Genomic DNA, 14,474 nt, shown 5'->3' on the forward strand with positions numbered 1-14,474 from the left:
CCATGGCAGTGGGACAGTCTTATCACTGTAACCGCCTCTTCAATTATAACGCCGGTGGGGTGCAGATCAAAGATAATGCCAAAACCAAGAATGGGCCTTTGAGGCAGCTTACAGTGTTTCTTTCAGGAGCAGTTAATAAAGGCACTGGGACCTGCACTCCATCAAAAGAACTGGCTGACCCATGATTGTGCTTTCTGTAATAGACAGAGGGAAGGAACCCTAATGGGAATGCAGCGCTGGACCTTCTGCAGGTAGATTGAGGTGAGAAAAGCCTTCTTCCATTTAACTTTCAAAGCAGCCTCTTTAAAGGCCCGACCAACTCCATCACAACACAGGAGTGAATGGAAATAAAAACATTCAAGAATGAGGGATAGCGGGCCATCTCTGCTAAGGAGATCCCCCCCCCCCAAAATGATCAAATGGATAAAAATGTTAGCCGACTATTGATTTTTTTAATGTATCATGCTCAATGTTGTGTCTCAAATGCTGAACTGAACCACAGAGAACTCATATTTTTAATGCAGTTGAGAAATACCCATTCATCTTTCAAGGCTATTTGAGATCAACCTAAGCTGACCTCGAATTTACAATAACTGCATCTGTCACGTCCTGACCAGTAAAGGGGCTGTTTGTTATTGTAGTTTGGTCAGGGCGTGGCAGGGGGTGTTTGTTTAGGGTGTTTCGGGGTTGTTTGGGTTATGTTCTATGTTAGTGTATTTCTATGTTATTTGTAGTTGGTCTATTTCTATGTGGTGTTTATTGGGTTGACCTTCAATTGGAGGCAGCTGCTTCTCGTTGCCTCTGATTGAAGGTCCTATTTATAGGGGTGTTTGTGCTATGGGGGTTTGTGGGTAGTTATTTCCTGGTTTAGTGTTTGTTGCACCTGACGGGACTGTTTGGAGTCGTTTTTTTTGTATACGTGTTTATTTTGTTTTTCCTTCATCAAATAAAAAAGATGAGTATACGTTTTCCAGCTGCGTTTTGGTCCACTCCTTACGACAATCGTGACAGCATCAGATTTCATTTTCAAAAATCAGGTGCAATGCAACTATGCTCTCTATCAACTGCATGTGATGGTAGGACCTTCATGGCACTCTAGTCTCTGTGAGAATGCTGCAGAGGCCCCTAACCCAGTCTCACAGGATGAGCAGTAGAGGGCGTTGCAGGAACAGATGTGACAAGTTCACGTACAGCTTTATGACACAAGCATTAAAGCAGCTGCCTCTCGTGTCACATTATGTAGAACTAGTGTCATTAAGTTTATTGACAAAGGCAGATACTTTACCACTACATGCCAGGACATAGAGTATGCTTGTATACATTGCTTTGTTAACATAATGGTGTTATACCATTTTATAGCATACATGAAACGTTTTTATGTTATTGCAACCACCTGTATTGTTTTTTTGTTGTTGATATTTGGCAGGTAGAGACTTTTTGTTCATCTACGAAAACCTGAGGATGAAAAAAATATATTCAAATTCATACCAATTCATAGATTCCTGCAAAATGTATCAAGAAATATAATCTCACTGCTCTGCCAACAAGAAAATAAAGTGCTTGACTTTAATTGCGTCTGACTTGTACACATTTTAATGACAGTATTTCAACAGTAATACCCTCTTATCGTTTGTCAACAGAACACAGCTCAAGTGTATGCTTTTAAAGACTATACGACACCTTGAACAATGTAATTTCTGAAAATTGTCTGACAAAGTCTCCAGTCAGTTACCATGGCGGTGGGGAATAAGGCTTGGTGCTAGCTTGCTCCTGCTTTACCACACAGTGAACCTGCTGTTGAAGTTGTTCAACGCTCAGTGGCAGACAGGCTTTGTTAGAAACGCTGTGTAACTAGGGGAAGCTGAAAGCTTCACGCAATCTGAGGAATAATAGGGTTGTGAACACCCCATTTTCTCTTCCAGGAAATCCAGACAGACAGATTTATAACTGAAGAACATAATATTTATTTTTACTAAGGCCCCTAGCTGGAAACAGTGTTAACCATAGCCCTGTCTCCTCAGATAGGGCTTGTATATAAATGTCTCATTCTTCGCACAGTGCTTATAAGAGTGATCTCCAAATACAAACACACAGACCAAAGACAAGGATGCACTTGACTAAAATAAGATTAAAGAGTATACTGAAAGTGGCTGTGCCATTGAATTAGATTTTGGGACATAGAGGGGCGATTTCCCGGACACGGATTTAGCCTTGTACTGGACCCATATTTTTTTAGATTCTCCATTTAGCGAGGACAAAAATGTTATTCAAATCCTACAGTGGATTATAATCTCCAGTAAAACCAACCATGCTCTGTGAAACTAACATTTAATGCATGTTAAAATGATCTCTTTCTCTCAGAGGATGAACATAAAACAACATTTTGAAAGGATATGATGGCCAAAGAATGAGAATCTCAGGGTCGTTCCATTTGATTTCAATTTTGCCACACCCCTTATGTTTTGAACTACATATTCTATACATATTTTCCCATGGTAGAAGTGGTCAGAAAGTTACTTTTTGGGTCTGAATGCCAAAACATTTAGGAGATAGAGGTGCTCAAAGTTTACCCATTTTGCATACCCTACCATGAGACATGCATGTCTTGTTCACTGGAAAAGATAAATACTTGAGATTGGTATAATTTAAAAGCTTCCCAAAAAGTTTTTTCAAACTATTTCAGAATTTCTTTCAAAAATTTTTTTAAATGAAATGTACCATATGTCATTTTATATCCTTTTAACGTCAATTATCTAAAACGCGTAAACTCAGATGTAGTTTAGAGCCTATTTTACATAATCTGAAGTATTTGTGTTGTGCCTGCCGCCATTGGTTGAGACACAGCATTCTCTTGAATAGAGGGTGGATGTAATTTCAATTGTTCAGAAAACAGAATTCATGGAATATCCCTTCAGACCACTGCTATTTAGCTGGTACATCGTTGAAATTTAAATGTAACTTACAATTACTATCACAAAGATGGCAGAATTTAACAAGAATAGCTTCCCACCCACTGTCGAATGTCAATTTAAATAGGAATGGCTATTCTATGATCTATATTTCTATGATTTCAATAGGTGTTCATATGGAAGATTGACAGTATAATTTAAAACAATAGATATTCTCATATAAGTCAACATTCTCTGATGTGTGGACCTCCACCCATCTTTGTGCTAACATTTGAAAGTTGAAATTTGGATTTGATTCCCATTTTAGTACATCTGTCAGCCTAAACATGACACCCAACAGCATGCTGTATTCAACAGCATGCTGTTTCTCAACCGATGGCTTGCACAACACAAACACTTCACATTATGTAAAATAGGGTTAAAGCTAAAACATATGCAAAAAAAAAAACCATCAAATTTACGAGTATTTAGTTAATTGACGTTAAAGGTAAAAAAAAGAGTTTTCTTTATTAAAGAACTTTTTAAAGAAATTATCACATAGTTTGACAACCCTGTATGTAAGTTTTCAAATGATATCAAACTCAATCGTTTATCTTTTCCAGTAATGAAGACATTGATGGCTCATGGTAGGGTGGGTATGCAAAACGGGTTCAACTTTAAGCACCTTTATCTCCTGAAAGTTTTGGCATTCAGGTCCAAAAAGTTACTTTCTGACCACTTCTATGATTGGCAAATATGTATAGAAAGTCTTGTTCAAACCAAAAGGGGTGCAGTCAAAAAGTGATCAATCAAATTGAATGACCCGTCATGGATATCCTGTAACTGACTCTTTCCTAAAGGTCCAATGCAGCTGTTTTTATCTCAATATCATTTCTGGTTAACAATTAAGAACCTTACTGTGATTGTTGTAAATTAAAATTGTAAAAATTTAACAAGAATAGCTTCTTAGCAAAGAGCAAGGTCTCGCAAGAATTTTGCTAAGACTGTCTGGGAGTGGTCTGAGTGGGGAGGGGAAAACTAAACACTAACTGTTATTGTCAGAGATGTTTGGAACTCTCTTTCTTATTGGTCTATTAACTAATTTACCACCTGGTGATGTCACCAGGCAGGCCAAAAATCCATCCTACCAAAAAGTCTGACATTTCAGGCGATCTTTTCAAACAGCTTTTACACTAAAAGGACATTATCATAATTTTCACAATTTCAAAGTAATATTCCAACCTGATAGTGTGGAAATACACTACCGTTCAAAAGTTTAGGGTCACTTAGAAATGTCCTTGTTTTTGAAAGAAAAGCACATTTTTTGTCTATTAAAATAACATCAAATTGACCAGAAATACAGTGTAGACATTGTTAATGTTGTAAATGACTATTGTAGCTGGAAACGGCTGATTTTTAATGGAATATCTACATAGGCGCACAAAGGCCCATTATCAGCAACCATCACTCCTGTGATCCAATGGCACGTTGTGTTAGCTAATCCAAGTTTATCATTTTAAAAGCCTAATTGATCATTAGAAAACACTTTTGCAATTATGTTAGCACTGCTGAAAACTGTGGTTCTGATTAAAGAAGCAATACAACTGGCCTTCTTTAGACTAGTTGAGTATCTGGAGCATCAGCATTTGTGGGTTTGATTACAGGCTCAAAATGGCCAGAAACAAAGACCTTTCTTCTGAAACTCGTCAGTCTATTTTTGTTCTGAGAAATGAAGGCTATTCCATGCGAGAAATTGCCAAGAAACTGAAGATCTCATACAACGCTATGTACTACTCCCTTCACAGAACAGCGTAAACTGGCTCTAACCAGAATAGAAAGAGGAGTAGGAGGCCCCGGTGCACAACTGAGCAAGAGGACAAGTACATTAGAGTGTCTAGTTTGAGAAACAGACAAGTCCTCAACTGGCAGCTTCAATAAATAGTACCAGCAAAACACCAGTCTCAACGTCAACAGTGAAGAGGCGACTCCGGGATGCTGGCCTTCTAGGCAGAGATGCAAAGAAAAAGCCATATCTCAGACTGGCCAATAAAAAGAAAAGATTAAGATGGGCAAAAGAACACAGACACTGGACAGAGGAACTCTGCCTAGAAGGCCAGCATCCCGGAGTCGACACTTCACTGTTGACTTTGAGACTTGTGTTTTGCGGGTACTATTTAATGAAGCTGCCAGCTGAGGACTTGTGAGGCGTCTGTAAAGCTGATTACAATTGGAGATCCTATCTATTTTTGTCAGAAGCTGCCGGCCATTCTCACCACAGAAAGACACTGGTCCGCTCACTCACTAGTTCTGAATAGACGTGGCTAGAGGAGGACAAGAAGCAGTTATGGAATGAGCAGAGAGGAGACAATTCCCTGCAGCTGCCCAGGCAGTGTCTCAATACCTCGGAGAGCAGAGATTACCTTGGCGATAAAAGACCTCTGCTCTCACAGCCACAGAACATGTGAGAGAAATGCCAATTTCCATGCAAATTCAGAGCACACTTACAAAAGTATTTCCATATTCAGTGTGACTGTGACTCAAATGCTCTCTGTCTTTTTATGCTTAACCTTTTGTTTTATTTGTACAACTGCTGGTGTCATCTATTTCCTATTATCTGGTTTGACACTCTGAGGTGTTGTTGTTGTGTATGGACTTGTAACTGCCTGCAGTGTTCTAGGCACTGTATGGTACGACTCTAGAAGCTAGATTTGTTATTCATGCGACACCGTGTCCTTTTACTTCATCCAACCCAGTGCTTCTCTAGGATACAGATGGTTAAGATAACAGTCACCACTGATCGTATGCCAGGCAGTCAGACAACACCATTCATCTCTCTTATCAGCATCTCAGTGGGGTACTCCGCCTGACATGACTGTACCCAGAATGGTACACTTTGCATTGGGCTGCTGTCACTCAACGGAAGCTAAACAAACCACGGCACTCCCTCCGGTCTGCTTTAGCTCACCACTCTCTCCACGCCGTTGAGTTGACCACTTTGTTATTGTTCGATCCTTCAAAGTGCTTTTGGCTTCTTAAACCCGAGACTCTACAATTTTGTAATTGCATTGTGTGATAAAAAGCTAATTAACTTATGGAAAGATCTCTTATCTGTCTTATTTTCCCCAGTGTCTATCCCCAGCATGGTCCTGATAAGATCAGCTGAGAGCATGTGTGCCTCCCACCCATTGCTTCTCTCTGTTATTAAGGACAGCGATATCTACTGTGGATAGAACGGAGATGAGAACACAGTTGTTAATGACAGTAAGCCAAGCGCATGCAAAGAGATTGACGTGATAAAAATCCGGGAAGAGCCTAGGGGAATTACCGACAAAATAAAGTTCTGATGCTTGAGATCACATAAACAACTGATAAGGCTGGGATGTGTAATGAGTTGAATTATTTGATTTGTGCTCAGAAAATGTGAGATGACTCGTGTCTTGTGAAGCAAGACAATATGCCCACGATTGCAAATTTGGAATAAAAGCCAAAGAAAATAAGTTAGAGAAAGAAGCTGGTGGTGGCGGACAGTATAGTGAAGGGATAGTAGAACAGGTACTACTGGATTTTGTTCCAACTAGGCAACACATGGAGCTACTTAGCTAATTGATCAGTTCAGTGATTGCCTAAATTCAACACACATGGTCTTCCAGATCTGTTAAATCAAAACATGAAGTGCCTTGCGGCACCAGGGTTGCCTACCCCTGTCAACACCAGGATGACACTGAGGACAAACACTCAGCTGCTGTGACAGTAGACAGAATACAATTAAATAATCTCTATACAAATGTATCTGTAGGCAATTTCACCACTTAACTTCTTGCGGATTAGTGGGACGCTAGCTTCCGGTGAAACGCTAATTTCCGGTGAAATTGCAGAGCGCCAAATTCAAATAAAATTCATGAAATCACAAGTGCAATACAAGCTTAACTTGTTGTTAATCCAGCCGCCATGTCAGATTTCAAAAAGGCTTTACGGCGAAAGCAAACCATGTGATTATCTGAGGACAGCGCCCAGCACACAAATGCATAACAAATCATTTTCAACCAGGGAGTTGCGACACGAAAGTCAGAAATAGCGATATAATATATGCCTTACCTTTGAAGATCTTCTTCTGTTGGCACTCCAAAAGGTCCCAGTTACATTACAAATGGTCCTTTTGTTCGATAAAGTCCTTCTTTATATCCATAAAAACTCAGTTTAGCTGGCGCGCTTCAGTCAATAATCCACTCGGTTTCCCTCCTTCAAAATGCATACAAAATGAATCCCAAATGTTACCAATAAACTTATCCAAACAAGTTAATCAACGTTTATAATCAAACAATAGGTACCCTAATACGCAAATAAACGATAAAATTTAAGACGGAGAATCGTTATTGTCTTTACCGGAGAAAAATACCAAAGAACGCGCTCTCATTCACGCACTTGGAAACACTACAGCCAAAATGGGAGCCACCTAGAAAAACTACAATTTCTGGCTCATTTTTCCAAAAACCAGCTTGAAACTCTTTCTAAAGACTGTTGACATCTAGTGGAAGCCTTAGGAACTGCAATCGGGCACGATTTCGCCCTATTATAAAAGTGCCTGCCATTGAAATCAGTGGTAGGATGATTTTTTTTTTGGGGGGGGGGGATGGTTTGTCCATTGTCCATTTCAGTTCTGTTATACTTACAGACATTATTTTAACAGTTTTAGAAACTTTAGAGTGTTTTATATCCACATCTACCAATTATATGCATATCATAGCTTCTGGCCTGAGTAGCAGGCAGTTTACTTTGGGCACGCTTTTCATCCGGACGTCAAAATACCGCCCCCTATCCCAAAGAAGTTAAGCACTACACTCAAGACATAAGCACAGTGCACAGCCATATTGAGACTTCAACTCTTTTTCTAACAGCCTCTCACAGCCTTTTCCTCTCTCTAACACAGATGCAGTGAATATGGCCTGGAGCAGCAAAGACTTGATTCCTCCTCCCTTGATTGTGAATTAGAACAGATTAGGATTGTGCTGTCTGTGCAGGAAATACGTCTTTATCTGGGATTTCATCTGCCGGGTTCCTAGTGCCTTGTTTATACGATGCAGAGCTAGCCTATAGCTGAGCAAGCATATGTAGTCCCAAAAATAAAACACCATTTGTTTTAGTTAGGGTTGCCAGCCTGGTCCTAAATAGCTTTTCAGGCACAGTGATGTACGGGCATCAGATATATCTCCCCCAGTCTCCACCAGGGGCTTTGTTAGCGGTGGTCCTGCCTGCAAATTATGCTGTTTGCAGCTGAAACTGAAGAGCAGATGCTATCAAAATGAGAGGAATACATTTCTGCTCCATTTCTGCCTTTCTTCACAGAAGCCATGATGATGTGGCATTTCTCTCTTTTTGGATGGTTGAGCTGGAAGAACTGAGTGGACGGCATCTGACTGGAATATTTGCCCGCTGTTTAGCACCAGGCATTACTGTACCATGATTTACCCAAATTACCTGGCACTCTCTCAGAGCCTTGTTTGGCATAAATAATGCAAAGATTCTCTGTAGCTAAACTTTAAAGGAATTCACATCACGTTTGTGGGCTGCTGCCTTTTACCAATACAGTAGATCGCAATGCCCTGTGAAGCTGGAGGGACTGTTGCACACCTGTAATATGTCAGCCCAGACATCACCTGCCAGAGGCACACAGCATCAATATTACACAGCCCTTAAGAATGAGAGGGAATGACATAAGGGTAGTCATGTTTGAAAGAAGAGTTTTAATTGCAGTGTAAAGTTCCTAAGATAAGAGAGAATGCACAAATATTAGAGCGAGAGAGAGACAGCGTGGTTCTATCAATGTCAGTTCTGGGGGTAAAACCTTGTTAATGACCACGCCCATGTCCCTGTTACGAGGACAAACATGAAAACCAGCAGACTCTTACACTGCTTTGTATTCAACGAGAGGTGTTAGGTTGGAGGTTTGGGAGGATAGTTACATGACCACTCTGCTGGTGAGACATGTCCTGTATAGGGCCACTGGCAGAGCTGCCTGGCTGGCTGTAATTGCTTAACATACACATTTATAGTGTGCAGTTCGCAGTGCTAGAGCGGCTGAGGCTGAGCCCCCTCCATCAGAGAGAAGGACAGAGGCTGCAGGTTGCAGGCTCTACTGGCTCCAGGGCCAATAAAGGATATGAGCCAGAGGCCAACTGAACTGACACAGTGAAATAAATAGCTCACGACAATCCATCTCATTCAGTATTTGCATAGGGACATCGATCGGCAGGCAAAACCCCAACCAACCATGAATAAACTGTTTACGTGTCGGGGGACCAGAGAGCTTTTTCAAAGCTTGGGCTATAATGCAAGGGATAGGAAAAAACAATCCCTGTCAATCTATGAATTTTAAGCTGATGGTCACTGAGGAATGAAGTATTGAGATGTTTTAAGTTGGGGTGTAGGGACGAGGGTGACGGGGTCTGGAACACATCGACACATCAAGGAAAATGTCAACCAATATTACTGCCCTCAGCCCTCCAGCATTTGGGCCCGACAGACAGGCTCATTATTGGATGACCTCACTCAATAAACTCACTCCATCAAGCCTCTGGTGAATAAATGTTGGCCTCACCAAGCAAAAAAGACAAATACAGTACAAATGGCCTCTGAAAAAAGGTGGGAATACATTCATATAATGCTTCACTCCATTTGTATGAAATATTTTTGACCGGACAATGGAAAGAGTCACTTGCACACTTAGTAAAGTAAAAAAAATATGAGAAAAAATGAACAAAGGATAATTTCGGAAGTATAATTTTTATCAATCTTGGTAAGGTATTTGATTATTTGATTGAATTAAATCCTAAAATCAGTGTTGGTGGGTAGTGACCTACATGTAGTTGAACTAGTAATTTACCTACATTTTGCAGTAGCTTGGTGGTAAATTCTAATCTAGGTAGTGTTTTCAGAAGTTCATTACTTTTAGCCATGTAGCGGTGTAGCTAACTACTGGAACTACACGCTACTTTTTAGCAAAAATAAAAGTAGGCAAAAATGTTATTTCGTATTTGGCATAGACCTGCCTAATTCTCCCTTGAAACATAGTTTTTGTTTTGAATAGGCTAAATTACACATTCTGTGAACATTTGACTCCAGAGGGATCTATTCTTGCAATTTGTAGTCTATGACATTTCATATTTAGATATGATGATTTATCACGAAGTAGTTTGGATGGGGTGAACTACTTTTTCAAAGTAGCTTTATTTAAATAAACTACATTTGTCTTTAGGGTAGCTTTAATGTAGCTTAACTTCTTCCAGTGTGAAGTAATTGGTAGCTTGGTTAACTACATTTTCAAAGTATCTTCTCCAACGCTATTTAAAATGTAGCAAAGTAATTTTGTTGTAAAGAAATAGCATGGGAAAAGCATTAACTGTGTCTACATTAGGCTACACTAGCATCTCTGACTGCATGGTTGTTGCTGGTGTCACATAAACTACATTTGGTGCACTATGCCATTCCCTTCGTCCTTCTCACAGATAAGGAGGAAACATCTAGAATTCCAGTTGCATGAGCTCTTGCAATTATGCCCCAATCACCTCCTCTCCTCGTGAGCTTGGGCAACACACTAATGATAATGTAGTATCCCATCAATGCCAAGAATCTACACGTACATGAAACTACTAATCACGTTGCAAAAAACATTCCTGGCAAGGCAGTCGAGCCAATTCCCTCTCCATCTCCCCCTTTCTTTCTCTGTCTCTTTCTCCCGCAACCACTCTTCCTCTCTTCCTTTCCCCATCACCAAATACCTCTCCCTCCCTGCCTGTCTGTGTAACTAATGGCTGATTCCTCCTGCTGGGGGAGTGGTTGGCTGTGGTCCAAGCTATCCAGAGTTAAACTCGTTAACCCCTCCATACACCAGGAGATTGCTGCCACATGCCCTGGGCTGAGTGAGGAATGCTTGTGTCCAACGCCCCTGGTACCTCATCCACTTGGCTGCAGCTGCTGGCTTGGGCCCTAGCATGGTTCGCCCATCCCTTCCCTCAATTAGTAATGTTTGTGTTGGAAAAGCAGGCTTCTTCTTAGATAGGCTTAACACAGACAGCACATATGTTCAGAATACTATAGATGATAAAACGGCTCAGGTAAATAGAGTGCTTTACAGTATCAGATTAAACAAGACAAGCCACAATGAAGTCCCCCCTACCTACATGGTCAATGTTGAAAGTATTCAACTAAAGCCATTACACATGCAATAGCAGGCCATTCATCCAAATAGCAGTTTTAATATCAAGCCTCGGATCAAGTCCAAACAGGAGTCAGTTGCTAACGAGCTCGCTGCGTGAGAGGAAGAAGTTACATCTTAAAAATCAGGAGCCAACATGCCTTGCTTTTAAAACCTGTCACCTAAACTACAGGGCTGAGCTGCATGGAGGAGATTAGCATTCATTAATGATTCACTCCCACTCTTCCCCAATCACAGAATGTTACAATCCATGACTGCGGAGTCATGGTTACACAGTGGAGAGAGGTGTATACCCAACACAGCAACACTTCCACCACCCACACACACATTCACGTAAGCACATGCGCACGCACACACTCCACAAATCCCCAGGCCTCATCGGAGATGCAGTGACATTAATCAAATCGTACATCACACCTCCATAACTTGAATTGTAGCCACACACACGGCTAGCTGCCATTGACACATCTTTCAAACCGCTTTGATCTATTCCAGAATATACTACTGATATCGACTTCATCACTTGATTGTCGTTCACTAAACATATTGTCTGTTTTTACGAGCCACTTATCATTCAGATATGGAGGGCAGTCTGCAAATCTTGTTGTATTGGATCCTCAGTTCATACAGAATGAAAGAAACAACAAAACTAGATGTAGGAAAACTGTTATTAAACGACAAATTAGTCTAGCAATGCTAACAAACACAACGATCCGATTGGAGAATGTTATGGAATGTTATGGAATCCTGGTTAATGCTACATTGGTGCTGTGACTTAGCTCACACAGTTGATGTCTATCAGCCGGCTGTTAACCTTGTACCAACATCGATTCAATACCAATCATTAGTACCACTACACTTTATTGACACTGACAATGTTATTAGCAATGTCTGGGTAAGAGTCGGGGAGGAGTGATGTTGTACGCTGATGACCATTGAATAACATCTAAAACCTGAGTCATTGATGCCCTCAGATCTCCCCATAAAGTGATCCCTGATACTAAATACTCTATGAAAAAAAGTCATCTTGTTCTCAAACTGCTGACGCCGCAACTTTCTGCTTCAGCTCCCAACCGTTAATCTAACGCTGATAAAAGTTCATCATAAAACAATATAAGGAGAAATTATAACGCTGCGTAATCTATAGAATATATGCATAGCTATCACAGGAGATTAATAGCGGTGCTCAAGCCTAATCTAATTTAACACATGGGAAAAAACATTTGACTAGGCGTTCTTGTAATTTATTAGGATCACAAGGGGGTGATGGTTGTGGTGGAAGGGCACCATTTTGATACAACATGGGCACTGAGCACATGAACACTAAGCCAAGAGCTCCACATTATTGGCATTAGGAAGCGAATATTGTCCTAATGATCTCCCAACAGTTAATCACCCTTGATATTACCAGCCATTAGATTAGTTTTATATGATAGAAGTGGTCGGAAAGTGCTTAAAGTTGGAGAAGGTGAATCTAATGAAGCTGTTGCTTTTTATTAAACCTCTTAATGGTGGAGAGACTTTTAATATGTGGAGACAGCATTACTGTATGGAAGATCAGTTTGGAATAGTTAAAACAATAGTGGTGGAAATTAAGGCACATGAACTGTGTAATAGCCAGATAAATACAATATTGCATTTCATTCCTTATAGGTCAGATGGTTCAGATAACGAATGACTGAAACCATTAAACATTGCTGTACTGAGTACTGAATGTAGAGCAGTGGTGTGACAGCAAGCAGGTCAGTACAGTGGTCTGGTCTAACACCATAACACTCTAACACCTTAACCTACTTGCACCCCAACATCCTAACAACCTAACTCCCTAACTCTCTAAAACGCTAACTCCCTAACTTGCTAACGCTCTAAAACCCTAACTCCCTAACTCTCTAAAACCCTAACTCCCAAAAAACCCTAACTCCAGAACTCTCTAAAACCCTAACTAACTAACTCCCTAAAACCCTAACTACCTAACTCAATAACTCCCTAACTCCCTAACTCTCTAAAACCCTAACTCACTAACTCCCTAACTCTCTAAAACCCTAACTCCTTACCTCCCTAACATCCTAACACCCTAACTTAAAAACTCCCTAACTCTCTAAAACCCTAACTCCCCAACTCTCTAAAACCATAGCTCCCCAACTCCCTAACATCATAACACCCTAACTCCCTAAAACCCTAATTCCCTAACTCCCTATCTCCCTAAGATCCTAACACCCAACTCCCTAACTCTCTAAAACCCTAAATCCCTACCTGCCTAACTCCCTACCTCCCTAACTCCCTGACTCTCTAAAACCCTAATTCACTAACTCCCTAAAACCCTAACTCCCTAACTCTCTAAAACCCTAACTCACTAACTCCCTAAAACCCAAACTCCCTAACTCTCTAAAACCCGAACTCTCTAACTCTCTAAAACCCGAACTCCCTAACTCCATAAAACCCTAACTCTCTAAAACCCTAACTCCCTAAAACCCTAACTCCCAAACTCACTAAAACCCTAACTCCCTAACTCTCTAAAACCCTAACTCACAAACTCCCTAACTCTCTAAAACCCTAACTCCCTAACTTTCTAAAACCGTAACTCCCTAACTTTCTAAAACTCTAACTCACTAACTCCCCAACGCACTAAAATCCTAACTCCCTAACTCTCTAAAACCCTAACTCCCTAACACCTTAACTCTCTAACACCCTAACTCCCTAACTCTCTAAAACCCTAACTCCATAACTCCCTAACTCTTTAAAACCCTAACTCCCTAACTCTCTAAAATCCTAACTCCCTAATTCCCTAACTCCCTAACTCCCTAAAAAGCCTAACACACTAACACCCTAACATCCTAACTTCCTAGCACCGTAACATCCTAACACCTTTACACCTTAGCACCGTAACATCCGAACTACCTAACTCTTTAACTCCCTAACTCTAAAAAAACAATACCTCCCTAACTCCCTAACTCACTAACTCTCTAAAACCCTAACCCTTCCTAGAACCGTAATATCCTAACACCCTAATACCCTATCACCCTAACATCCTAAGTTCCTAACACCCTACATGCTAACTTCCTAGCACCGTAACATCCTAACACCCTAATGCCGTATCACCCTAACATCCTAACACCCTATCATCATAACACCCAAAACACCTTTACACCTTAGCACTGTAACATCAAACACCCTAATACCCTATAATACTCTATCACCCTAACACCCTAACATCATATCACCCTAACACCCAAACACCTTTACACCTTAGCACTGTAACATCCAAACACCCTAATACCCTATAATACTCTATCACCCTAACACCCTATCACCCAAACACCCTAACACCCTAACACCCAAACACCTTAGCACTGTAACACCCTAACACCCTAACA

This window comes from Salmo trutta, chromosome 12 (assembly GCF_901001165.1).
Source record: "Salmo trutta chromosome 12, fSalTru1.1, whole genome shotgun sequence".
Lineage (NCBI taxonomy): Eukaryota > Metazoa > Chordata > Actinopteri > Salmoniformes > Salmonidae > Salmo > Salmo trutta.